The sequence below is a fragment of the Thermobia domestica genome, chromosome 5 (assembly GCF_964235325.1).
Source record: "Thermobia domestica chromosome 5, izTheDome1.hap1.1, whole genome shotgun sequence".
Classification (NCBI taxonomy): Eukaryota; Metazoa; Arthropoda; class Insecta; order Zygentoma; family Lepismatidae; genus Thermobia; species Thermobia domestica.
In genome coordinates, this window is record NC_137458.1 from 92,963,169 (window position 1) to 92,989,823 (window position 26,655).

A 26,655-nucleotide genomic window follows, 5' to 3' on the forward strand; every position below is an offset into this window, starting at 1 on the left:
AAGCATGCTTCTGAAGGAAATCTTTAACTGAATCTTCTGCACATTTTCTGCCGCAGTTCCTTGCTTGTAGTAAAATGTAGTCAACTATGAGACCGAACTTTGAACACAAATAGTCCCATGTTGCGCCCAACAACTTTTCAATTCAGCATCGAACTGAAATATAAATATTTAATTGTTATACAAATATATTCTATTAAAATGTATAATTTACCTTCTACTAGTCATGAATTTCTAAAATAGTTCGTCACCATAATGTTTACTGTAATGTTAGAAATGCGTATACATGAAGAATGTGAAGTAGCAATTATACTCTTGTTCAAGCAAATGAAAGTATGATAATTCCAAGGATATCGTTCTATGTTACGGATTGTAAATACAAGTAATAAGGCAGATGTTCTCGAAATTAGTATGGCAAATTTTCACTTAACAATATTTATTTTATATGAATTGGGTATCTGATAAATACTGACATAAGATTCAACTTTCGAGCCAAACGGTTAAACCTTTTCTTCAAAAACTCGGGAAAATTTCAGTTTACTTCGTGTTCTTTAGTATTAAATATTATATTCTTGACATGTAACGTGTATTACTGTCACCACAGCATGGTGTGTCCTCATATTGCGGAACGAGCAGAAGGCCTCTACATATAGAGGTTAGCTGCGAATATACTGAATAAGCAGTAGTGCACAGACAACTAGGAGTGATCCTCCAGCTTGAGGGTTCGGGTAAGGCTAAAAAACTCATCCTGTAAAAAAAGGTACTTGTTCAGAAACATTCACAAAAGCCTCGGACAAGGACTGATTACTTGGCACGACCTCAGCAAAAGAAAATGGACATGAGATTTGAAAGTGTTTATAGGGCAGGCACGTAAAATCCGTAAGGAGTGAGTTAGAGAAATACAGGATGGACCTAGTAGGAGTTCAGGAAGTTAGGTGGGAAGGAAATGGATCTGAGAATTCCGGAAATTTTAAGTTCTTTTACGTAGAAGGAAATTAAAACTACCCATTAGGAACAGGGTTTTCGTCCACAAAAGAATATTACCAGCAATTAAGCAGGTTCAATTTGTTACTGACAGACTTACTTTTTTACTTTTAAGGGTTGGTGGTGAGATATTATTGTTATAAATGTGCATGAACCATCAGAAGATAAGGATGACGATATAAAGACGAAGAAGTGGAAGAAGTTTTTACGAACAAGTGGAACGTATACTTGACCAACTCCCGCGATACCATATGAAAATTATATTAGGGGATTTCAATGCGAAGATAGGACGAGAGGATATTTTCAAACCAATTATAGGGAACGAAAGTCTGCTTAAGAAAAGTAATGAAAACGGTGTTAGACTTGCGAACTTTGGAACATCCAAAAACCTAATCGTGAAGAGTACAAAATTCGCAAATCGTAAAGTTCATAAATACACTTGGCCTCACCAGACGGAGAAACACAAAATCAAATTGATCACGTTTTAGTAGATAGAAGAAGACAATCTAGCATGATTGATGTCCAGTCATTTAGAGGATCTGATTGTGACACTGACCACTACCTGGTACCAGTGATAACTCGAGAGAGATTATCGTCAAATAAAGGAAATATTCAATGTCCGGAAAAGGAGAGATCTAATTTAAAGATAATAGAAGAGAGCCAGGTAAGAGAGGAATACCAGATTGAAGTTCCGAATAGATTCTCTGTTTTAGAAGATTCGGGCTGCACTAGTGTTAAGGATAATTGGATTGAAATTAGAGATAGCATTAGAATTTCAGCAAAAGAGAAACTGGGACACGCGGAAATATGTAGAAACAAACCATGGATCGACCAGGAATGCATTAAACTTGCAGAGAAGAAAAAACAGGCAAAATCATGGTGGCTAAAAATCCGAATGAAATAACTACACAAAATTTCACAGATACTTTCAAAACTTTCAAAACTTTCAAAACTTTTAGAACAAAGCAATGCGATTTTTGAAAGCTGAACCTAAGGTACTTGAAGATAATAGTCAAAATAAAAACATTCGTGACAGGTATAAGAGGATCAACGAATTTAAGAAAGGCTATCAACCCCGTGCTTATATATTAAAGAAAGCTGACGGAACAGTTCTCACTGATACGAATAGCATCTGAAATAGATGGAAAGATTTCTTTGAAGATTTGCTGAACACGCAGCCAAATAGTAATGTGCGTGGTGTTACGTGTCGTAACTTTATATATGTTTAAATAAAAAAAGTAATGAGAATAGTATTAGAGTTGCGTCTTAGTTTCTTTTGTTAAAGGGTTAATCAGCACCGCCAAGTGGTTGGTAGACGAACTATATCAACAGGTATGTGAAATATGTGTGACGCCGCTTCATACTGAAGTTGGTGATAGCAAGGGTAAAATATATCTAGTGCTGAATTGGATTCTAAGTGAAATCTACTTGTTACGACGAGTTTGAGAAGATCTTGTAAAGGAGTTGTGATATTTCGCTCTTCTTGTTAATAGAAACTTGATTATAACATTGATACAAGGTTGTGCAACGAATTGTTAATACTTAATAGGAGGATTTTCAGAAAATTTAATAGATTTTCTGTGACTTTGTGGACGTTTAAATTGAAGGCAGTAACGTTTATTAGAAGCATATGTTTGTGGTGGATAAAGACTCCATTGTTCAAGATTTGTCAAGTTATTGTACATTCGTTGGTTTATTTAATTCCTATAAAGATATTTTCGTTCATAAGAGCTTATCATTTAACCCGAATGTAAAACTTAGTGGTATATTTCTTAGTGATCAGTTTTTTAATCTGCTATTTTGCGGCAAGTAAGTAATTTTCCAAGTGAAAAAAGCTTTATGTTATATATTCTGATAAATTTAGTGAACTATTGTTTGTCTCTCTGCTTCAGTTTCGGTAAGGTCACATGAGCACAGCGTAACAGTAGTGAAAAGGCGATACACACCGCAGAACAGTACAAACCAGAACACAACCGAATGGAAGTAGAAACCGCTATAAAGAAATTAAAGAAACATAAATCACCGGGTGTAGACGAAATTCCGGCTGAGTTAATTTTAACTGGATTCGAAAAATTGTGGAACAAGATACACAAACTCATTCTCCTTATCTTGCACAAGAAACAAATGACACAACAGTGGAAAGAATAGATCATTGTTCCAATTCACAAGAAAGACGACAAAACTGACTGCAATAATTATCGAGGCATTTCTCTTCTGTCAATATCCTATAAAATCATTTCAAATATTCTACTAGCAAGATTGATCTCATGCGCAGGTGAAATTATTGGAGATTATCACTGCGAACTTAGACGAAATCGATCAACTATCGATCAAATATTTACCATTCGACAAATACTCGAAAAGAAGTGAGAATAGAATATTCCGGTACATCAACTGTTTATTGACTTTAGGAAAGCCTGCGACTCGGTTAGGAGAGAAACATTATACAACTTTCTTGCAGAACTTGGGATACAGAGAAAGCTAATTAGATTAATTAATGTTTAAACGAATCCCATAGTAAAGTCCGGATAGGAAAATTTTGGTGTACTAGCTTTCACGTCGAAAATGGTCTGAAACAAGGAGATGCGTTGTCGCCATTGTTATTCAACTTTGTTCTGGAATACGCTATAAGGAAAATCAAAGATAGCAACCAGGGCCTAGTGTTGAACGCTATTCACCAGGTTATGACATATGCTGATGATGTAAATTTAATAGGAGATGATAGGCGAACAATATAAAGAAATACAGGGACATGGGCTTAAAACTAAATTCAGAGAAAACTAAATACATGGAAGTGCGTCGGGACCGTAATACAGCAAAGTATGGATTCCTTAAAATATTAAATAATATTTTTGATAAAAGTGGATACTTTCAAATATCTAGGATCAATATTAACAGACGAAAATAATATTCAGGAAGAAATTAAATGTTGACTAAACGTAGGGAATTCGTTTACTATTCGGTTCAAAATCATTTGTCGACGCGAATTCTGTCGAGGAATTTGAAGCTTAAAATATATAAAACAATAATCATGCCTGTTGTTCTGTATGGTTGCGAAACATGGTCGCTTACTCTGAGGGAAGAACATAGACTGAAAGTATTTGGGAACATGATCCTGAGACGAATATTCTGACCCAAGAGGAAACGGCATGGGGAATGGCGGAAACTTCAAAACAAGGAACTACATAATTTATATGATTTACCCAACAATGTTAGGGTCGTCAAGTGTAGGAGGCTTAGGTGGGCAGGTCATGTAGCTAGAATGGAAGAAAGTAGAAACGCTATCAATGTCTTGACTGGAAGACCAATCGGGGAAAGACCGTTAGCTAGACCTAGGCGCAGATGGGAGGAGAATATTAAGATGGATCTCGCAGAGATATGTATACAAAGTAGAAACTGGCTCCAATTGGCTAAGGATAGAAGTAAGCGGAAAGAGCTTTTGTCAACGCGGCATTGAACCTCACGGTTCCATAGGACATAGAGTTAGTTAGTTTTTTTGTTCTTGACATTTCGGTAAAGTTTCCAACCTTCTAAACTGCACGAGTAAGTCACATGTAAAATATTGCACCTCTCACCATGTCATCGTACAGGTTTACATATATGCTTTGCTTGTAAATTACCTAACTCTACTGAGGAAGGTAGCAGAGGGTCGCGAAACTGCTTGGATTAGGATACTCAATACCATAAGTGATGGAATAAAAGTAAATGCTAGACCTACTTCGTTGCTATTACAAACCTTGCAAAATCATATGGTTGCACAACACTCAAATGAAACTAATGAAATGAAAGTTTCAACATTATGGCCCACATTTATCTCTGTATGCTACAGAGGCGGAAATTCCGAAACAATTGGGTTGTGTGTTTCTAACGCCGTACATGAGAATGTGGTTATTTCGTATTTTGAAGAGAAAGAATGTTAGAAGTTTATTGGCTTCTTCATACTACTCATAAGTATTTAATTTTTTTCAAGGCAGTTTTTAAATTGTAGATTACATTATAGGGAAAACGAAGGTGCTGCTTGTGTAAGAAAATGAAAAAGAAAACTTGAGAAGTTCCAGCACATAATCAAGGTGCCTTTCTACCATTTGTACTCAGAAATAACAACAAAGAATTTGAGAGGTGAATTTGTCACTTGAGAAAAGAAGGAAATAGAAGAATGAAGAATATATGACGAAACGGGAGAACACCCTTAAAACCAACGCACACCGTGTTTGTCCACTACAATGCTCACTTGGCGGAAGCTGAGATGGAACGAAGGACACAATTCAGCACCGCAGCCCCTGAGACGGACTCAAAAGTCGTGTGTTGAAAGATTCGTATCCTGACTGAAATCTACCGGTATGAAATCCCAGTATTGTACGGACAAGACATGAAGCAGGTTGAACAGCACAAAGGCTAAGAATCTAAACACACGGTAAAAACAGACAGTGATGGGTGACACAAATGAATAATAATACAAAAGTAGATAGAATGAAGGAATTGAAATGAATCCTGAAAAAAAACTAACTTTCTGTTCAACTCGCCACTAGGTTCGTCGTGCTCTTACTAGGTTAGATAGTTTTCCTGTTTTTTTGTAGTCACAAAGCACAAGTTGGTTTGGTTTTGGGTTCACTCGAGCAGACAGTTCTACCAAATAGAAAACCTGTAGTAAACTACGACGTGAAACATTCTTTTGTGAAGAAACGAGAGTGCGAATATAAGTGGTTACTGTCAGTGAACAATATATTGAAATGATGTTTGAGTAATAGTGGAAGGATTGAATGTGTATGCTCTCCTTTTTCATGCGTATACTCCCATCTCCTACGCGCCGGGTTTCTACGGACGCACCACCTCGATAACTACTCGAAGCTCCATGCTCCGCTCCTGCCCTGAATCGGTTAGATAGTACTAGTTCTTTATGTCCACCTGGCACAAGTCGATTCGTGTTTTATGCATAGTAGTTTTTATACGATAGGTCAACACAGTATTTACTAGTATGTTTAGCAGAAAAGGTCAACAAGCACATAAAAGATACTACATTTACAGAAGAAATAAATGATGCAAGGACTTAGACGTAACATAGCGTTACCAAATCTAACCTAAACTAACCTAATATTATTAGAAATAAGTGAAATTTTACCATTTTTCGGACAATTATGCTGGACCCCTACACTAACAATATAACATACATACTCTAACCTAATGGGAACAGAAATTACCAAAATTGTAGGCCTAATACTTTTCTGACAATAGAGCTGGACCACTTCTGCTAAACATGGGCCACTAAAAGAAATACAAAGCTTTAACTAACCTGAAAATATAAGAAATGTGTGAAAACTTGATAGAACCGTCTGCTCAAGTAATGCCTGTGTTTTTTGTCATTTTAGCATTTATGCCACAGCCTCGAAAATCGTTTTTATATGGAAATCGTAAAAGAATCGCAAATTTCTGCTAATAGTACTGGTGGTCCCTTTGAAGTTTATATGTGCAAGTGAGTAATTTTCATGTCACCCACCGCAAATCTTTTAGGTGTCAATAAGTAGGAAATTAGTAAAAAGAATGTATTTATCCAACAATTATTTCGAGTTCTGCGCCAGAAGTAAACATCCACGCCCAATTTAGCTAGAAAAAAACGACAATTGTCCAATTCACATATTATATTGGAAAGTCACATATCACTAACAGAGAAATTTGTCTAACATATAGAATGCCCAGAAACACACATTATGTCTCCTGGGCATTTTGTCTGAAAATTAGTGCCTAGAAGCATTACTCATAATTTTCGAAGGAAAATAATGTACTGTTATTCTTATCCGTCAATCAAACACAATGATCGTACATAAATAATGTTGCATCCACTCTTAAAATTACGCACGTATTCCATTATACAAATATTAAAATCAAATTATAAGTAATACTTACTTGCGAAATCTTCTATGTTGTCAGTAACTCGTCTATCTTCTTGTTTTACACATATTACTGATAAACAAACGACAGTATTTTCTATTGCAACCATCTTGCCTTATAGCTGTACCTTTCACTATATCTATCCACTAAGTAGTTCCTACATCAGTCTGAATGAGAACATATAGTTCCAGTATTATGGAGAGTTTCGTGCTCTTATGTTGGCTCGTTCGTACTTGTTATCCATCAGATTGGATTTGCAAACTGTGTCTTATATCTCATGATATTCAATGATATATACATGTCATAAAACAATATTTCTAAGAATAGACTAGCTGAACCTCCGCTCTCTACACAACGCATCATTCATATATGCGCATGAATCTCCTTGTTATTTCTCACATCTGTACACGTCCCTTTGCAAACACAACTAAAAAAACATCTTGATAAAAATCGGCAAGAAATACCGTAAAAGGGAGATCTTTTCGATCACTCTTTCAATATCTCCGTTGGCACCGTTTCGATCACCGTTTGCAAGATTTGAGCCTACTCCAAGTTGGAGTTTTTAATTCATGTTTGATGAGTGTTTTCTTTCTTCTTGCATACATTATGTAATAAGCAAATACACAAATTAACTAACTCTATGGCCTATGGAACCCGGAGGTTCAATGCCGCGTTCACAAAAGGTCTCCACTGACTTCTATCCTTACCCAATTGGATTCAATTTCTACTTTGTATTCCTATCTCTGCGAGATCCATCTTAATATTGTCCTCCCATATGCGCCGTCTTCCAAATGGTCGTTTTCCGATTGGTCTTTCAGTTAAGATCTTAAAAGCGTCCATTCAATCTTCCATCCTGGCTACATGACCTGCCACATGAACCACCTAGATTTGATGAACCTAACAATGTTGGGTAAATCGTATAAATTATATAGTTCTTCGTTATGAAGTTTCCGTAATCCCCTATTCCCGTTTCGCTTGTGTCCGAATATTCGTCTCAGGATCTTGTTCTCAAATACTTTCAACCTATGTTCTTTCTTCCGAGTAAGCTACCATATTTCGCAACCATACAAAACAACAGTCATGATTCTCGTTTTATATATTTTAAAATAAGCTAATACCTTACACATACAATCAATTAAAATGTCTATGATGTATGGTGTTCTTTGGCAAAACACTCGAAACAATAAACATTTAACTTATACTGGAGAATTTGTTATCCTTTAATTTGTTTTCAATTTAATTTGGCCCTGAAACAAACGCTTGAGGTATATGCAGCCCCTATATACAATTATGTGGTGTTGTAATGTATAATGAATAGGGTATGATGTTTTTTTTTTTTCAAAATTTCAACATTTCCAGCGTACCCGTAAAAATGTGATAAAAATAATGCCCATGTTTTTTTTAAAAAAAATATTGAGTTACAACTGGACAATCTACGCAAAAATTGCAATCGATCAGTGGAAACGTCATCTTTCTATAGTCTGGTGTTTCCGAGATCTTACTGTCGAAGGGATTTGCCACAAACATCTAAACGTCCACAAACTTATAGTTTAAAAATTACCAAAGATGGTAGCATGGTTCATTTGCATATATTTTGCAGAACGCTTATTAAAATGCAAATGCTTTGAACAATAATTTAAAAGGATAAACTTCATGGAAAAGACCTTGCTTAAGTAATTTATTTAAAGTACGCATACTTTAAAATATTTGTCTTTGTTACAAACGTTAAATCACAAATAACCATAAATCAAACGGATGAAATTAAAAGTTATAGGTTGGAGCTCGCGCGCTTTTCTTCAGAACTGGCGACATGGAGTTCTCACTAGGTTAAAAAATAGGGTATCCGTAGCTGGCGGAGAAAATAAGCGAGCTTTTTAGGCATTCCATCCCCATTGGTTGAATTTAGTCGCTAACTTCTTATACAGTTGGATTACTTACCTCATCGAGGTGAAGGAACCAATCGTCGAATTATTTTTACACTTGCAAGGAGGTTGGCACACAACATTGATATTATCTGTTGAAGACCTTTTATTTCTCTTGGCTAAACCATTTATTATGTTACTCTCCTTTTCGGAGGGTAGCTTATATTTTTGACATATCATCTTCACTCATCATATCAGCTCCTATGATGGTTATCTCTCATCTCAAGAAAGGATTTACTAGACTTCGGGAAGCCGCGGATCTTGCGTCCAAGGATGCTGTCGTCATAGAGGCATTTGCTGACATGATTCCTGATGGCTGCTTCTAACCAACCACTCATTCGAAACACCATAACTGTTGTAACGTGGAAAGCAGATGGTCTCCTAATTCGTTTTCTAGATGAACATCAGATAGATATCATGCTTATACAAGAAACTCATTTCACTGTCCCGGTTACACACTGGAGACTGCCCAACTACCAATTATTCCGCCTCGATCGAGTTCAAAGACGGATAGGAGGATTACTGATTGCCCTGAAACGAAGTTTCAAGGCTAGACAACTCCTTTTACCCCCGTTACACACAATATAAGCCCTTGCTATAGAAGTCTTCCACCCCGGGATTCCTCTCATATTGGTCACGGGCTATCGTTCTCCACCACATGACTTGGATCCCAATGATTTCGACGCCATCTCGACTTTGGGCCGCAAAATCAGATTGGCAGGGAACTTCAATGCAAAACATGGGGAATGGCACTCCAGACGTTCCAATGAAAACGGACGAATATTACACCGGTATCTGCACACATCTCCATTCATCGCCTATGGACCACCTGATCCAACTCACCATCCTAAAGCAGGCGGAGAACCGGATGTGCAGGACATAGTTCTAAGCAAAGATACCATCTTAGCTACACGTCCGTACGTGATCTCAGCACTGGACACCGATCATGGTCCGGTCGTTTTCAAAATTTCGCATCGTCATATCTTCCGTCCTGCACCCGCTCATATCTCCCGAACTACGAACTGGGATGTCTATAAGCACGAATTAAATTCTTTGCTCGACATAGCCGCTCGTCCAAATTCTCCTGCGGAAATTGATCAAGCAGTCGCCCATCTTACACTTGTTCTACGTGGGGCTGACTCCCTCAGCACATCAATAATTCCTGACTCGCAGTCCGATCCACACTGGGACTCTCCATTACTTCGTCTTTATTTCCATCTCAAACGCTGGGCTCGAAGTACTTGGCAGCGTACCAGACATCCACTCTACAAAACGCTATGGAACACCTTAAGCCGCAAAATCAAGACCATCACTCGACGACAAACCGAGTAGTACTGGAAGACACTTTGTCGTGGAGTCACACTTAATGACACAAAAATTTGGCAGTATTCCCGCTTTTTCCAGCGCCGAGAGACTTCTCGTCACACTCAAATACTGCAAGGTCTGCATGGAGTCATACATGACGACCAAGGGCAAGCAGACTTATTTGATGCATCTCTAGACCGCCAGTTTACACCTAATGCGACTCCTGTCGTTCCTCACATTCGGCAGGACGTTCTGGCCACTATGTGCAGGCTCCATTTTCAACCAATAATTTCCCTGCCTGAGGTCATAACACCAAGGCAAGTTGAGTGTCAGATTTGTCACTTGCCCAACAACAAAGCGCGTGGAATTGATCAGATCCGCCCGGAACTACTGAAACATGGTACACGGAAGCTACTCCTCTATCTTGCTGCTTTATTTACAGGCATCCTTCAGGTTTGTTATTTCCCCGTGCTTGGAAAGGAGCGAAAGTCATTCTTCTCCCTAAACCAGGTAAAAATCCGACTCTCACAGAAAACTATAGACCAATTTGCCTGTTATCTCATTGAGCAAACTCTTCGAACGAGTACTTCTCGCCCGACTTCACGAGCACGTCACCACTTTTGATATACTCCCCCACCAACAATTTGGTTTTCGTGCTAACCACAGCACAACAAGCCAATTAGTAAGGGTAAACAACCACAGGACTACCTCTTTTAATCGACGACTATATGTTCTGGGTGTATACCTTGATATCTCGAAGGCGTTTGATGAAGTGTGGTTACCAGGCCTCATTTATAAACTTCGCTTACAATGCTTCTCTTTACCTTATCTCAAACTCCTCACTTCATAACTCTTTCATCGCTTTTTCCATGTCTCTGTGGGACAGGCCAAGTCTGCTCAGAAACCAATTCAAGCTGGTGTACCTCAAGGCGCGGTTCTTTCACCTCTGCTTTACACCTTATACACCGCAGACTTACCCATTGTACCACACTGTTTTCCTGCAACATACGCCGATGACACTGCTTTCTTCACGAACAGCAGCAATCTTCGTCTTTCCTACCACTACATGCAGCGCCAACTCAATGTCTTTCAACGTTGGGCTACCATCTGGCGCCTAAAAATAACGTGGATAAGAGCGCTGCAGTCTGTTATAGCAAAAGACGCACCAGAGCCATCCATCGTTTATACTATGACAACATTGAACTTCCACAGCGTCTGCATGCAAAATACTTGGGAGTTATCTTAGATCGAGGCCTTACTTTTGGTCTTCATATCAGGGACATTAAACACCGAGCCCTTCGAAAATTGTCTGCCCTCTATACTATTCTGCGTTGCAGTGCCTTATGTCATGAAACAAGACTCCACGACTTTAAATGGTAATTTTGTCCACAATCGCCTACGCATGTCCACCATGGCAACATGCAGCACTCAGTCACTTGGTCACGGTCGAGAGTGTGCACTTAGGGCAGCTAGTATCATAACAGGCCATGACCGATATACGCGTAATCGTCAACTTTTAGAGGACTTAAACATATATCCTATCCGGGACGTGTTACATCAACACCATACTCGTTTTTGGGCCAACCTCCCCCGCCATGTCAACCCCGCTATTGCAGCCATTGACACAGCGCACACACACCGACGAACGTACAGGACGCCACGGTTGTAGCATAACATTTTACCCACAGTCTCCCCCTCACTGCGACAGTTGCAGCTGAAGACCACATGAAGTCGTCGTATCTCATATTCTAACTCACCCACCCCCAAAGTTAATCATTTTCTTTTCTATAGCTGCCATCGAGTCAGGGACTTTCGTTCGATACTCGACACAAAACCACATTTCAATCTGAGCTAGGCTGAGCTTTTCTTCATACCTTACCGAGAAACCTAGCCTCTCTTTTGTCTGTTATTGTGTCAGCGAGGACTAGGTATTGCAAAACGTACTGTACTTGTGAGTATAACACAAATACTACACTTAGAGGATTTTCGAAAGTTAGCGCTTTCGAAGGGTTCCTTGATTTTTGAACTTCATCTAATCATCTTTTCATCTTCTTTAATCCTCGTTTGGGTTTCAGCCCTAGTACTCTTCATCCTTATGACGGACTGAGGCAATGCTCCCGGACAGTCGGATCTGGTTCAAACATCTCCATTAAATATCGGGCCACATGGTCGGCAGAAAACGTAATCGTGTATTGTTACCGGCACTACACGTCTAGTAGAAGCTACCACCACTGTTCCAGCAACTTATGCAACCTGTCTAACTAACGGACAAAGAATTCGTTCGAGACCTCTTTCTGATGATGAGCAAACATTGGATCCGAAGAAACAAGGTCTTATACCAATCGCAGATCCTATTGCTTCTAATAATACGAGCAGGAATATGGATTGGTCATCCACTTCTGCTGAAAATCAAATATTGCTTCACCAAGAAACCATTTATAACTTCTTGTTAACTGATTATGATCCAAAATACGACATAGTGCGCGCTGTCTTTCACCTACTTGTAAAGTACGTTTCTCGTCCAGACACACGTGCAATCATCAAGACGCTTCAGGGTATAATCCTGAAATCGGCCAATTAAAACTTCGCCACTCACGTCCGCAACAAGGCTACTTTCGAAATTTTTGGGTCGAAAGCAAAAATATCTAATTTAAGCTCGAGCGGACGAAAAACACCACCACCACCATGGTCACCCCTAATATTATCAGTTGTCATTCGTGGCGTAGAATCAGACTTCACCGATGAGGAAATCTACTCTGAATTACATCAAGATGGACTACCTGTCAAGCGGTATATAGTATCAGGAACAACCAGGGTCCAACTTACTTAGTTCGCGTTCTTACTGATCAACAACAATTGTTCGACCAACTTCATGGTGCATACATATACCGGCGTCATTACAAAGTGGAACCATCTCGCACACCAGCACATCTACCTGTTAGATGCGAGAAATTTCAACAATACAATTCTCATCCGACATCTCAGTGTCCAAATAACATCAAATGTAGCTACTATTCTCTTGAACATTCTACAAACATTGTTCAAATCTTGAGGAACCACCACACTGTGACTAATGTTCCGAAGGACATCCTACTTATAGCTACAAGTGTAAAGCTAAGCCAAAACCCGACCCAGCTAAGACAGAGCTTGTTTTACCTATACCTTCCGTTGACTCTCCAACCCCTCCAGCAAATTCGTTACGCCATCCAATAATGGTTGAAGACCTATTACACTTCCTTACTATTCTTTTTACAGTATATTCATCCTTTTGATCGCAACAACATCCTGAGCATAATGTCACGACTATTTATTTTCGAGGCCGCACTGCCACTTTTGTCACCATATTTTTTTTTCAGGTAAAGCACTCAACTAAGACTTCTTTCGATACATCGATTTTATTTTAGGCTCTATATTATCATGACAGATCTAAACATTCATAGCCAAAAATAACTTTCTCGTCTTTCTGCATACTGAAACAGTTGCTGAGTTCCATGTTCTACCGAAGCGTGCACGCACCCCATTAGCAACACTTCTTCTGATGTCATCACATCAACATCTCTCTCTCGCAGAGCATTCATATCAATGTGCTTGATTCAATTGGTAGTGATCATGTGCCTATCAAACTTATACTTCCTGCTCTCCTCGCTCTCAATCTAAACTACCTCATCAGAAAGTATTCTGCTACAAACGAGCTAATTAGGAACAATATTGCTCCGATCCGGACACTGCTGTTAATAAATTGCTCATGCCTACTACACAATACGATCTTGATTACACAATTGCTAATCTTACTGAATCTATTCAAGAAGCAGCACAACGTTCTATTCCAACAACAGAATACAACTGCATAAAACAAAATTGCCTCCTCATTATTTACCCCGCTTCCGGTAGAGCGCATCGCGAGTATCTCACTACAGGTAATTTTGAAGCCCTTTGCCATCATTGCCAATATCTTCGGATTACGCATAATTATATTGTTTCATATAAGAAACGCCATTGGATTCAAGCTTGTAACACACTTGCAAGTGAATTCCACCCTAGTAAATATTGGCGCAACTTCCATCAACTCACAGGGGCAGTTACCCTCACACGATACCCCATTGTTCAAAATAATCAGGCAGTTATCTCTGATATTGATAAAGCTAATACATTTGCTTCATTTTTCCTAGATATTTTTACACCTCTTCCAGGTTGCCATACACCGCAAAGCGTACAAAAGTCAATAAACTGAATTACAAATTAATCTTCTACTTTTCTGCGCCCATCTTTCAATCACTCTTTGGAACCCAAAAATACACTTACCCCTCCTATCCAACCAGACGATATTCACCGAACATTATTCCGTAAACACAACACTGCTCCAGGATTTGGTTCTGTTACGTATGTTCTCATCAGGCAAGCTCCACCTTCTTTTTTTCTGTTTCTCAGCACGACATATACTTTTATACTCCGAAATGGATTTTTTCCAATCGACTGGAAATACTCAAAAGTTCTTCTCTTCGAAAAACCTAAGAAACCTCCGTCTAACGTCCAGTCTTATCCATCTATTTACCATACTATTTGCCTCTGTATAATTTTGGAACGAATTCTAGTCCACCGCATGCACGCTCACCTTGCAACTCATAACCTAATCCTATTCACCAAGCCGGTATTCGACCTCATTTTAGTACGCTGGATCATTTATTACGACTATCTATAGCTATTTCTAATCAATACAATACAGGTTTTCCTTCTTGTCTGGTAGCCTTTGATCTAGAGAAAGCTTTCGACAAGACTGGCACCCTGGTTTACTTTACAACGCCATAACTATCTACTACCATCATTATATATCAGGTTCATACATTCGTTCTTATTAGGGAGACTAGGATATATCTCTATTAACGGAACACTCTCTCATCCGATCTTCCTTCAATCTGGTGCTCCTCAAGGTTCGTCACTGTTTCCTCTATTATAGTTATTGTATGTTGCCGACCCTTTTGTCCCACACAACATAAGCATATTTTAGTTTGCTGACAACACCACCTTTTTCACGACGACCCTCACAGTGTAATCAATCAGTAAACATTGCAAACTGCAATTGATGCATTCGTTCACTGGTGTAATATATGGCGGTTAAGTATTAATTCTACGAAAACTCAGGCTATTTTTTCCTGCCACTTAGACCCCGTTCACGAATATACAGGAACCCAAGTCGATTAAACCTTCAAGTATATCATACACCTGTCCTGGCGTCAAATACTCTGACTTATCTTGTTGTCATATTTGACTCCAAACTTACCTGGTATCCACACCTCACCAAGATACGCCAAGCACGAAATCGGCTCATTCTACTCAAGCGCTTAGTCGGTAAAACCTGGGGCTAAAAACGTTAACAGTACTTAACTCTTGCAAAGCCTTTTTGCGTAGTACATTAACATATGGGCACACTGCCTGTACATCTGCACAACCAAAATTATATCAGAAATTGGCTATCCTAGAGCGTCATGCTCTACGCCTAGCATATCGCATCAGCTTACCACACACGACACGGTTACTTTAGGAGCTAATTGATTTTCCATTTTTATTGCATCATCTCGAATAGCTTAGTACTCGATACGTTTGCAAGCGAATTGGCCAGCAGCATCCAATGTTACTTGATATTCTACGGTACGCTCGTATCACGACGCTCGTATCACGACCTTCAACTTACGTCGATACTCCTCTCTAGCACTTCATGACCTTCTATCATTTACAACTAGATGATGCTGTAGTGGATCCTGAAATCTTTCACATCTATGAACAACGTCAGCTTTCATCATTCATCTACCCATCATATGCACCGTAGCTACCTATTAACATGGGCTTCCTCTGTCTTCATCAGTTCTAACAAACCCCTGTGATGTGGCATTCAGAGCACTGTATTCCTTCCTCATCTACTACTCTGTACACTGCATACGCCATAATTCGCCATTTCAGTTTTACATTCGCCATAATTCAGCACGGCATGCTAATAAATGCATTATTTTCTACAATACTATTGTATCACACTTGGCCTCCCATCATATTATGTTTGATCCTCATTACAAGTTCTTTTTCACCCTTCAATCATCTCTCTGTATGTATGTGTACTCAATAAATGAATAAATTAATAAATATTAAATATGTACACCACTTAGACCAACCACATCAACTTTTCTATATATGAAGCACTTACCCGAAGAAAAGGAAAAACCCTGTAAAAGGGACGACGGACAAAAAGGGCGCTTTTGTCCCTATTGTAGCATTTTAACATATAGATAGAGTGTTACTCGTTTTTGAGAACCAGTCTCTGACTCAAATAAGCAACTAAATTTCCTCATTCTCATTTTATGAGTTCCTCAAAATTGAGACAAATTTACTATTTTTCTAGTAGTAAAACGTATTCATTTTTGAATAAATCCTTTTTAACGGCGAGGTTCATGTCTCATATACCTTCACTGCTGATCAGGCTGCTAAACTCAACTTCAATCCACACCTCCTGTGCTTGGGGTCCCGGGTTCAATCCCAACTCGCGCCGTGTGGTTTTTGTGCTGCACAAACGCCGTGCTCATGGGTTTTCTCTGGATTCTTCCACTTTCTTCATACTACCATTTCATTCATTTCTCATAATCAGCGTCTTCTTTATCCTAAGAGGCATACTGTGGGACGTAAAACTTAAAGATTTCATTTTTTCAACTTCAATTCAATCACTATTATTATTAATTTATTTCATCTAGTAATATATATACGGCATATAATAATTCATATCTAAACCATATCTGTTACTCACAGCTACGAATATTATCAGGATTGTAATTTTAGAAATACTAATTATTTTGTACACCATATCCACTTTAATATTAACTAAGTTCTTTTTTTTATAACTTTTTCGATAAAGACTAATTATCATAATAAGTTAATTCTATTTTTTATTTATTTTTGAAATTACATCCAAAAAAACCCGCTCTCGTGAAATACCATGCAAAATTTTACTTATATGTGTTAAGAGCTGTATCTCTAAAATTTTGATAGTCGCGTTAATTGAAGAATATCTGTTTTGTTATAAAATAGTTAATATTTTCTTCAGTCTTTGAAAGTTGAATGTTTTATAAATGCTTATATAATGATTATAATCTTCATCTTCTCTTTCTTCTCTTCGTAGTCTGTTTTTAAACTTGCCTCTGGATAATAAAAAAGCAGTTTCTTCTAACTTAGAAGAGGGAATTAATACATAAATAGAATCTAAGGATAAAAGTAATTACTAAATTTTTATTTATCCCAGTTTCACCCAACACTTCGTCTTAATCTTTTACCAAATTTCCCGATAGTTTACAGTTAGAAATCAACTCATGTCTGCACCTGTAATAGTCTATAATTTCATTTTCACATTTCCGTGTAACGAATAATTTCCTAAATGTCCTTGGTGTTATATCCGAACACTCTATCCTGTATTGCTGAACTAAAAAAGTGCGGACACTATTTATATTGAGGAATTAGCCATTATATTGCCTATCGTAAATGGGATGATCCTTAGTTTTTGAGTTAGGTTAGGTAGAATACACAAGGAATTACTTGGTGGTTTTGGAATCCACCATTGCGCCGCCCCAACATCACGTTCAATTCCACATTAATGATATATATGACTAAAACTAATGATTGCTTCTTAATATCCGACTTCCATTTGACATCTCGTTCTCGAGCTTGCCTGCTTATGCATTTTCCCTATAAAATTTCAACTGGATATAGGCCCAAAAGAAGACATTTCTGCAAGAAGTTTGATCTATATTTTTTTTTAGTTTGTTGTCAGAAATCGTAGCGCCAAAATTCTGTAAAACTTGTTTATCTTCAGAATAATGTTGTTACTTTATTAATATAACAAACATAGGAGTGTGATGACTGAAAGAAATAAATAAAAGTAGGTCCTATGAACATATAGCATATTGCGAATATTGGAAAAGTTAGCAATGACCGAAAAAATGAGAACATAAGGTTCGAAATGGTAGATATCGTGGTGCAGAGAAACACGAACGTACTCTTTGACACATCGCAGGAATGGTTAAAATGTCTAACATGGACAGTAACTCATGCATGACAAAGCCGGATCATGGTTGGGCGAACTTTTTCGAAGACACCTCGGTCATGGCGAACAGTTGCACAGGCATTGTGAATACGCTGTTTCAGCCCTTTGACGTCGTTGTCAGAAGCAACGTACGCCTAAATCTTAACATGTCTCCACAGACAAAAATGCAGTGGATTCATATCCGGAGACCGGGTAGGCCAATGCACTGGACAGCCACGTCCAATCTATTATCTTGGGAAGTTTTTATTTAATCCCCGGCAGACATTCACACTATTGTGTGCAGAAGCTTAATCATGCATGTACCACATATTGCAGTAGATCGTTAGGAGATCATAGTCTAATAATTTTGGCAGTGTATCCTGCAGGAAGGTGAAATATTGTGTTCCATTTAATCTTCGCGGTAGCATATATGAGCTGATCAGTTCATCATAGAGAATACCAGCGATACAATGAGTTCAAATTAGTTTTGAGATGAGTAGCAAACGTACAATAGGGATGTGCATATTTGGACTTGTGTAAGTTATACAAGGTTTGTGAGAAAAGTAATGAGACTGTTAACACTGCAGGCGATCTGCCAACATTGTGTCCACCGGCCTGTAATAGACCGGTTTGCTTATCCCTTCCACTTCTACAGTCCGAGTTACAACTCCGTAAAGCTAACACATTATTTTTTCGAGCTCTATCAGTGAACTTGTGTTTTTGTTGTGTGTTACAGAAATGGAGCATCGGAATTTAGAGCACGTTACGCAATAAAGTTTTGTGTTAAACTTGGTAATCCGCGAGTGTGAGTTTGGAAATGTCGAAACAGGTCTATGGGGGGCATTTATTATCAAGAGCACAAGTTTTCCGCTGCCACGAATTATTTTAGGAAGATCAAGAACACGTTGAAGATTACCTCGCTCAGGCAGATCTTCAACTTTTAAAAACTGACCAAAACGTTGAACGTGAACAGTTAAATATAAGCACTTTCACCGTACATCAAATTTGCCAGACGATTTGAACATGCGAAAGATTTGTGCCAAAATGGTGCCGATAAAAGGTGTCACACGGCCATTTCCATAAGTGAATTTTGACCTCAAGCCGCATTACTGTTGATCCTCAACTCCCTATTCAACTAATTTTAGAACTTGTGAGTTTTTTCCTTTTCCCGAAATTGAAGCATGTCCTAAAAGGACGACATTTTGGAACTATAGACAACATTCACAAGACTGTGACCGACCAGTTAAAAGCCATACCTGTTGAAGACCTCCAGTGCTGCTATCAAGAGTAGAAACAACGACTTAACCGGGGTATAACTCCCCAAGGAATTTACTTTGAATAGGATAACATTGTTCTTTGAAAAACACAAAGACTTTAATTTGCTATAAAATCAGTCTCATTATTTTCCCAACAAAACTCGTACTTGTTAAGATACCATCCCTTCCAAATGTTGCTTCGTTAGTGAACAGTACTCACGACTGAAATACCATGAATGTAGCTGACTGTTGAATGAATCACTGTCAGATTTCTTCATGGGTCTGACTTTCGTTTGTATCAGTAATTGTACTCCTTGCAGGTGATATAGGTACATGTATTTTCATGCAATTCATATCACACAGTAATGTAACTAACACGCATTTTATTGCAAAATTATCTAGTACTCGTATTTGGATCATTGTCCACAGCTTCTAACACTCTTACGTCCGTAACAGGTTTTTGTACACTCCGCATGAAAACAATTGCGACAGCTAACGCCGTGTAGCGAGGCCACTCAATACACAACTTCTTATTCCATAATCGTGTTTGAAAAAGAGGCCCCCTCTCTCTCCTTCTTTCTTCTCTCCCATACTAAAATCAGCTAACAACATGAACGCAATCCTAATTTCAAACTACACATGCAGTAGTGTCAGTGAAATGAAATAACAAAAGCGAGACGAAACAAGATTGATAAGTTGATTTAGGAAGAAACTGAAACACACACAATGAAAAATTTAAACCAATGGATGTCTATTACACAGAGGTTCAGAAATGAGGCAGAGAGAAAGAGAGAGAGAGAAAGTGAGAGGAGAAGAAAAGAAAAGGGAGAAAAAATAAAAATGTGGAATTTTATTCCTAGTAAGAAAACAACGTAACATTATAAATTTCGTTACCAGAAATTCAACAGTAATATAGAAATAACGTTTCTTTTATATATTTTTTCAGGACTATCCGAATGTATAGAGGATGCTTGAAATATCCATTAATTCACTTTCAAAAAGGATATCATACTCAATTTCTAGTAGAACTGTAGATATCACAGACAAAGTTAATATAATGGCAAAAGTTTAACACGCATGCTTTATTTCCGCGTGGATAGGTTGTAAATTCGGTAGTGTTCACTGGACGTACTGATGTAAACCACACTCTAATAAATCCAGTAGGTAGCGTAGGACATATCTTCCATTTCAGACTACTAATGCAAAGTGAACAAAAAAAAAGAAAAAAAGCGAAAAGAAAATGGAAGAATGAAAGAAAGAAAGAAAGAAAGAAAGATAAAATTGAATGAAACAAATTTGTGTTGAAATAGTATAAATAAAATTTTGTTTTCAAATAACCAAAGAAGTTGCCATTTTCTAGTCTCTTCTTAAGATTTATCCGTTCCGAACATCCAGTATCACTTTCATCTCTTGCAGATATAACGTTGTAATTTGCACAGACAGAATGTACACGCTAGAGCTCAAATGGACCATAGTGTCAGTCGGATGATGTTTTTTGGCTTATGGACCACCACTTGGTCGAGGAGTCAAAGCCGTAGTGACCCGGTAATTCGACTGAGACTCGGTAATCCACATTACAAAAAATATATTTTACTTATTCCCTTGCGTTTAAACGGTCCTTTTTCAGAGATGACCAGGACTGGAGATGATATCCCCAGAGCACAAAATACCCACGCTTGAGTTGCCAGTTAATTACATTATCCAGACCAGGTCTATGGGTCTCTTGCTCCGTTTTAACTTTGAAACATGCACACACACATGAAGTGTGTGTGTGAGAGAGAGAGTGGGGAGAAGTGAAAGATGCAAACACAGGATAGCGAAACGTCAAGAAAGAGAAAGAGAGACAGAGGGAGAGAGACGAATATAAATATGAAACATACTTATAATTACAGTGTATGATAAAGAACACACACACTGATTATTCGAATTCTCGCCTGTGATGCTTTGTAAGTTCTACAACAGAAGATAAATCTTTGTTTGCAGCCATTCTTTTATGCAAAAATGTTGTAATTCCAGACGGGGAATCGAACCCAGATTTTCCGCTTGGAAGTCTGGTGCTTTACCACTACACCACCGATTGATTTACCCAAACTTCGTCAAACAATGTTGTAATATTTCTTTCTGAGAACGATAACACAAAAAGTGTTTACTGCAGATCAATGAAGTGTTTCGAATGTCTGGTAAATACCTTGTCCTTTCCCAACCAACTTTCGTAAATCGTCTCTATCATGAAAAAAGTGTTTGCTTCCACATGCTTAAGCATTGCATGTCTAATATGAGAAATCGATTCATCACTATCATTTTGTAAAAAAAATACAACATCGGCGTGAACAGAATTCGAACTTATGTTTGACAGCTCTATTAGTGGTACCTCCATTACGTTAGCGCTACACTGTCATGTAACCTGAAACTAGAACCGAAATATTACTTACTTAGTGTTGATCATTGGAACGATCAAGCTTCTTGTAAGGTTATTTGCACCTAAGTGCACAACGCAATTTATTTATTCGACGACCTAGAGAGAAAGTAATGCCCTCTACTAAAGGAAACCACATTCAATCAAGGAAAAAACATACAGAAATAAAAACATATTATGCAGTAATTTCAACATGCAGATTAAAAAGGACGCGAATAATAATAATAATAATAATAATAATAATAATAATAATAATAATAATAATAATAATAATAATAATAATAATAATAACCTATATTATAAAATTAAAGTGAGTGTGACTTATAGTCTCTTTAACCACCCGACTGATCTCGATCAAATATCCAACTTTGATAACGTTCGGTCCTTGGAGTATTAATATCTACTCGTTTTGATGGTGTTACTTAGGGCAGGGGGAGAATCGAACATATAAAAAATAAAGGAAACTTAATAAGTTTTGAATCAAACGACCAATCTGGATGAAATTTGCATCATAGATTACGTTTGTGCATTGAATGATTTTAACCATTTCACTTTGATGGAGGAATGTAGGGAAGGGAGAAGACGGAGAAATATACAAAAATAATACAAATAAAAATAAATGTGACTATGTTAATAAGTTAATAAGTCTTGAACCACCGGACAGATCTGCATCAAATTTTCAACATGGATGAAGTTCGAGCCTATAATGCTTTTCATCATGTCACTTTGGCGGTAAAACTTAGGGGAGTAGAGGGGATTGTAAAGATATTTAAAAATAAATAAAACTTAGTAACTCTTGAACCACGCGACCTATTCTTGATCAAATTTCTAACATAGATGAGGTTCGGGCCTGATATGGTTTTTATTATTTCACTTTGACGCTAGAAGTTAGAGAAGGGGAATGGGACTTATTAAGTTATATATATATATATTAAGTTATATATATGTGTATAACTTAATAAGTCTTTAACCACCATACCAATCTCGATAAAACTTTCAACCTACATGAAGTTCGAACCAGAGATGGTTTTCCTCATATCATTTTGATGGTGTAACTAAAGGAATGGAGAAGGATAGTAATATTTAAAAGAGAACGAAAAATGACCGATATTAGTATCGAAGCTATAATTTTTGGAGTCACTGAGATGAACAGTGACACATCTGATGCCGTTTAAATCCAAATTCCGTCCCCAACATGGAGGAGGGGCAGACATATAAAAGTGATCAAAATAACCAATATCATTGTCGAGTTCATAGTTTTCCGGGTGGCTGAGATGAACAATGACACAGAAGATGCCGTATTCCGCAACGTGGGAAATATAAAACTCATCGAAAATGAACGGTATCAAAGAGCGCTTTAGTAATAGAAAAAGTGTTGGAATAACTGATCATATTATTGTTTTTTCTCAATTTAGCCCAGCAAAGCTGCCAATTGATGCTAGTAATAATAATAATAATAATAATAATAATAATAATAATAATAATAATAATAATAATAATAATAATAATTATTATTATTATTATTATTATTGTTGTTATTATTATTATTATTCCTGTACTTCTGCACTTGATGGGCGAAATTAATTAATAATATGTTTCTATTTCTGTAATTTTTCCCACATTGTATGTTGTTTCCTTTACCAGTAGGCACTAATTTCTCTCTAGGTCATGAAATTCGTTGTGCACTTATGTGCAAATAACCTTAAAAGAAGCTTGATCGTTAGAATGATCAAGGCTAAGTAAAGAATATTTCGGTTCTAGTTTCAACTGGCATGATAGTTAAGTACTGGCGTAAAATGCAACGTTATTTTCCAACGGATGTTGCGTGGTGGATTACTTATTGTGAACCCAAATTCCGTCGTTTCTTTCAATGGAGAGGGAAATTGTCCCAACAGCACGATCGTCAGCTATATGAGTTTTATTATAGAGCACTATGTGACCTCTGGGCTGCACAGCCTTCTCTACTTAATCTGGCTTGAATTAACGACATTAAACGTAGAATGCGTCAAATCGATTCTCGAGTATCGTTGCAGGCGTATTTTTCAGAAGATATATATAATTGTTTTCCGGAAGAATTGTCTTCCTTGTATCATGTGGATCCCCTGTTTCGACAGCGACGAGCTACATGCATTGAATCGTTAGTATTGGCCAACGGCGATACCATTTCCGACCCTTTACAGATCTTACAAGAATTTACGCAACACTATCGCCTTTACGAGCGCATCGAATTCGGATTTTCTTTTTGCTCCCGAGTTTCTACCAGCCCTTCCCCAGCTACTGCCTGCAGACGCTTGTCAGGATTTATTGCGCCCAATTACTGCTGACGACAACTTTGCGGTTCTCAATAAGTCTAAGGGACGTAGCTCTCCCGGTATAGATCTTTTTACCGTCATTACTGGCCTATTCTTCGTATTACCCTTGTGACACTTTTTTAATTCCTGGTTGTCTAATGTGCCCTTTCATTCTATTACTGCGGTTGTTGCACTTATACCCAAATCGTCCAAGGCGAAGGTTGTGGCGGATTATCGCCCTATCTCTTTATTGCCAGTTGATTTGAAATTATTTACTAAAGTTCTTACAGCCCGATTGCGACCTATCATACAGAAACTTATCAGTCCGTATCAAGCAGCCCTGCACGAATCGAATAACATTCAATTTACCCTTCGTACTCTTCGAGATCTCTTTGCATACTTTCAGTCTCGCAGTGTCCCAGCAGGAGCGTTAGCAGTAGACCTAGAGAAGGCTTATGATAGTGTCGATCACAATTTCCTTCGCCTAACCCTCGACGCTTGGGGTTTTTGCGCAGCTTTCTGTGAAGTAATTTCGAATTTATACACCACGGCCACGTTTCGTCTCCAAATTAATGGGCATCTATCTGACCTCATTCCCTTAAAGCGAGGTTTGCGCCAGGGCTGTAGTTTAAGCTCTATTTTGTTTTCTTTTGTTATAGACCCTCTCCTCTATCGTTTGGCGCTTGTGTCTCCCCCAGGCCCTACCCTCTTTACTTGTCAAAACATCGATTGTTTCGCTGATGATCTGACTATCACAGGGGTCGACGCGGTTGCTCTTCAGTGTGTCTTTCCTGTTCTCAACCGATTCTCGCGTTGCTCTGGCCTTCAGTTTATTGGAAAGAAAACTCAAGTGTTACAATTTCACGGATTTCAGTTACCCTCTCCTACCCCACGTACGCAGCCTATACAGCATATTACATCCTTAACTATTTTAGGCATTCCATTCACGTCACTTTCCACTCCCCATTATGAAGAAGTTTGGCAACCTCTCCTTAAGCAAATTCGTGGGTTGTTCTTCATCCTCCGCTTTCGTCGACTTCATTTATGGCATCGCATTCAATTTATCAATATCTACGTGGCATCTAAGTTGTGCTATAGGGCTTGGGTATTTCCCCTCCCTGAGATTTACGCCAAAAGATTTGAATCTCTGTTCCTTTGGCATATATGGCGGGGTACTATTTTCGCATTCCCAGAAGTGCCATTTACCTCCCACGTTCCCGCGGTGGTCTAGGTTTAGTTCATATCCGTCTCAAATGACAAACTCCCATCATGGCAGATTCCTACGTGGGTCTTTCATCCGACGACTCTATTACGAACCATTGTTTTAGTTGTTTTTGGCCGGAGTACGCTCACCCTGTCAATCCCCCTTTTATTCAATTTGCCGATCAGTGTCCGAAATATGTTTTGATCTTTATTTGATATTGGATTTATGCCGGGGTGCCGTTGGTCCCTCAGCAGCACAATGCTCGCTCATTATATTCTGTTCTCTTCACATTGTCCTCTCAGCCGACTCAGTTACGAGTAGTACAACAGTTTCCACATATAGAGTGGCAGCAAGTGTGGACTCACATTTGGAACCCAATCTTTCCTTCCTATATGCAAGTGTTATGGTTTCAAGTAGTTCATCTACTTATCCCTACACGTGCGCGTCTTTATGTAATACAACGAGCACCAGATGCTTTGTGTACTATATGTCGTTCTGAGGACACTTTGCCTCAACGGTTTACAACATGTGAGGGAGCGCCAGTGATACGGAACGCCTTGCAAGTGATGGTGGGTCGTATCACTCGTCGCCCGAGTGCACAGTTTCACATTGATCATATGCTCCTGCCGGACTTTCATTCTTCCTTTCCACTAAGCATCGTACAGTGCTCTTCCTGCTAGCCAGCACTTTACTATATTTCCAGCGGCATATCACGTTACTGAATGCACGCACTTATTTTGATTTTCTCTGAACGTACACGCCGGAAATGTTATTCTCCGCAGCAGGAAAGGATTTCTTTTAGTATGATTTTGGAAGTACTTTTGTCATGAACTAAAGTTCCTCTCTCGTTTTTTTTTAAATATGCATTTATTTATTTTTAGTTCTCTGCATTTATAGTTGTAGACCCAGAATTGGTGATTTTTACTTTTATGTCTAGTGCTTTTCTTGTATAAACTCAACTAGTTGAGTCCATTTTGTATTTTTGAAGAAGGTAATAATAAAACTGATAGTGTAGCGGTAATGTACTGGAGTTACTATTAATAAAGCTGTCAGGCATAGGTTCAAATCCTGTTCACACCGAAGTTGATTTTTTTTACAAATTGATAGTGAAGAAACGATTTCTCATATTAGAATGCTTAAGAATGTGTAAGAAAACAGCTTTATCACGATAGAAACGATTTACGAATGTTGTTTGGGTAAGGGCAAGGGATTTACCAGACATTCGAAACACTTCATTGATCTTCAGTAAACACTTTTCGTGTTATCGTTCTCAGAAAGATATATTACAGCATTTGCTGCACAAAAACGTGGTGTAGTAAAGCATTCGGTGGTGTAGTG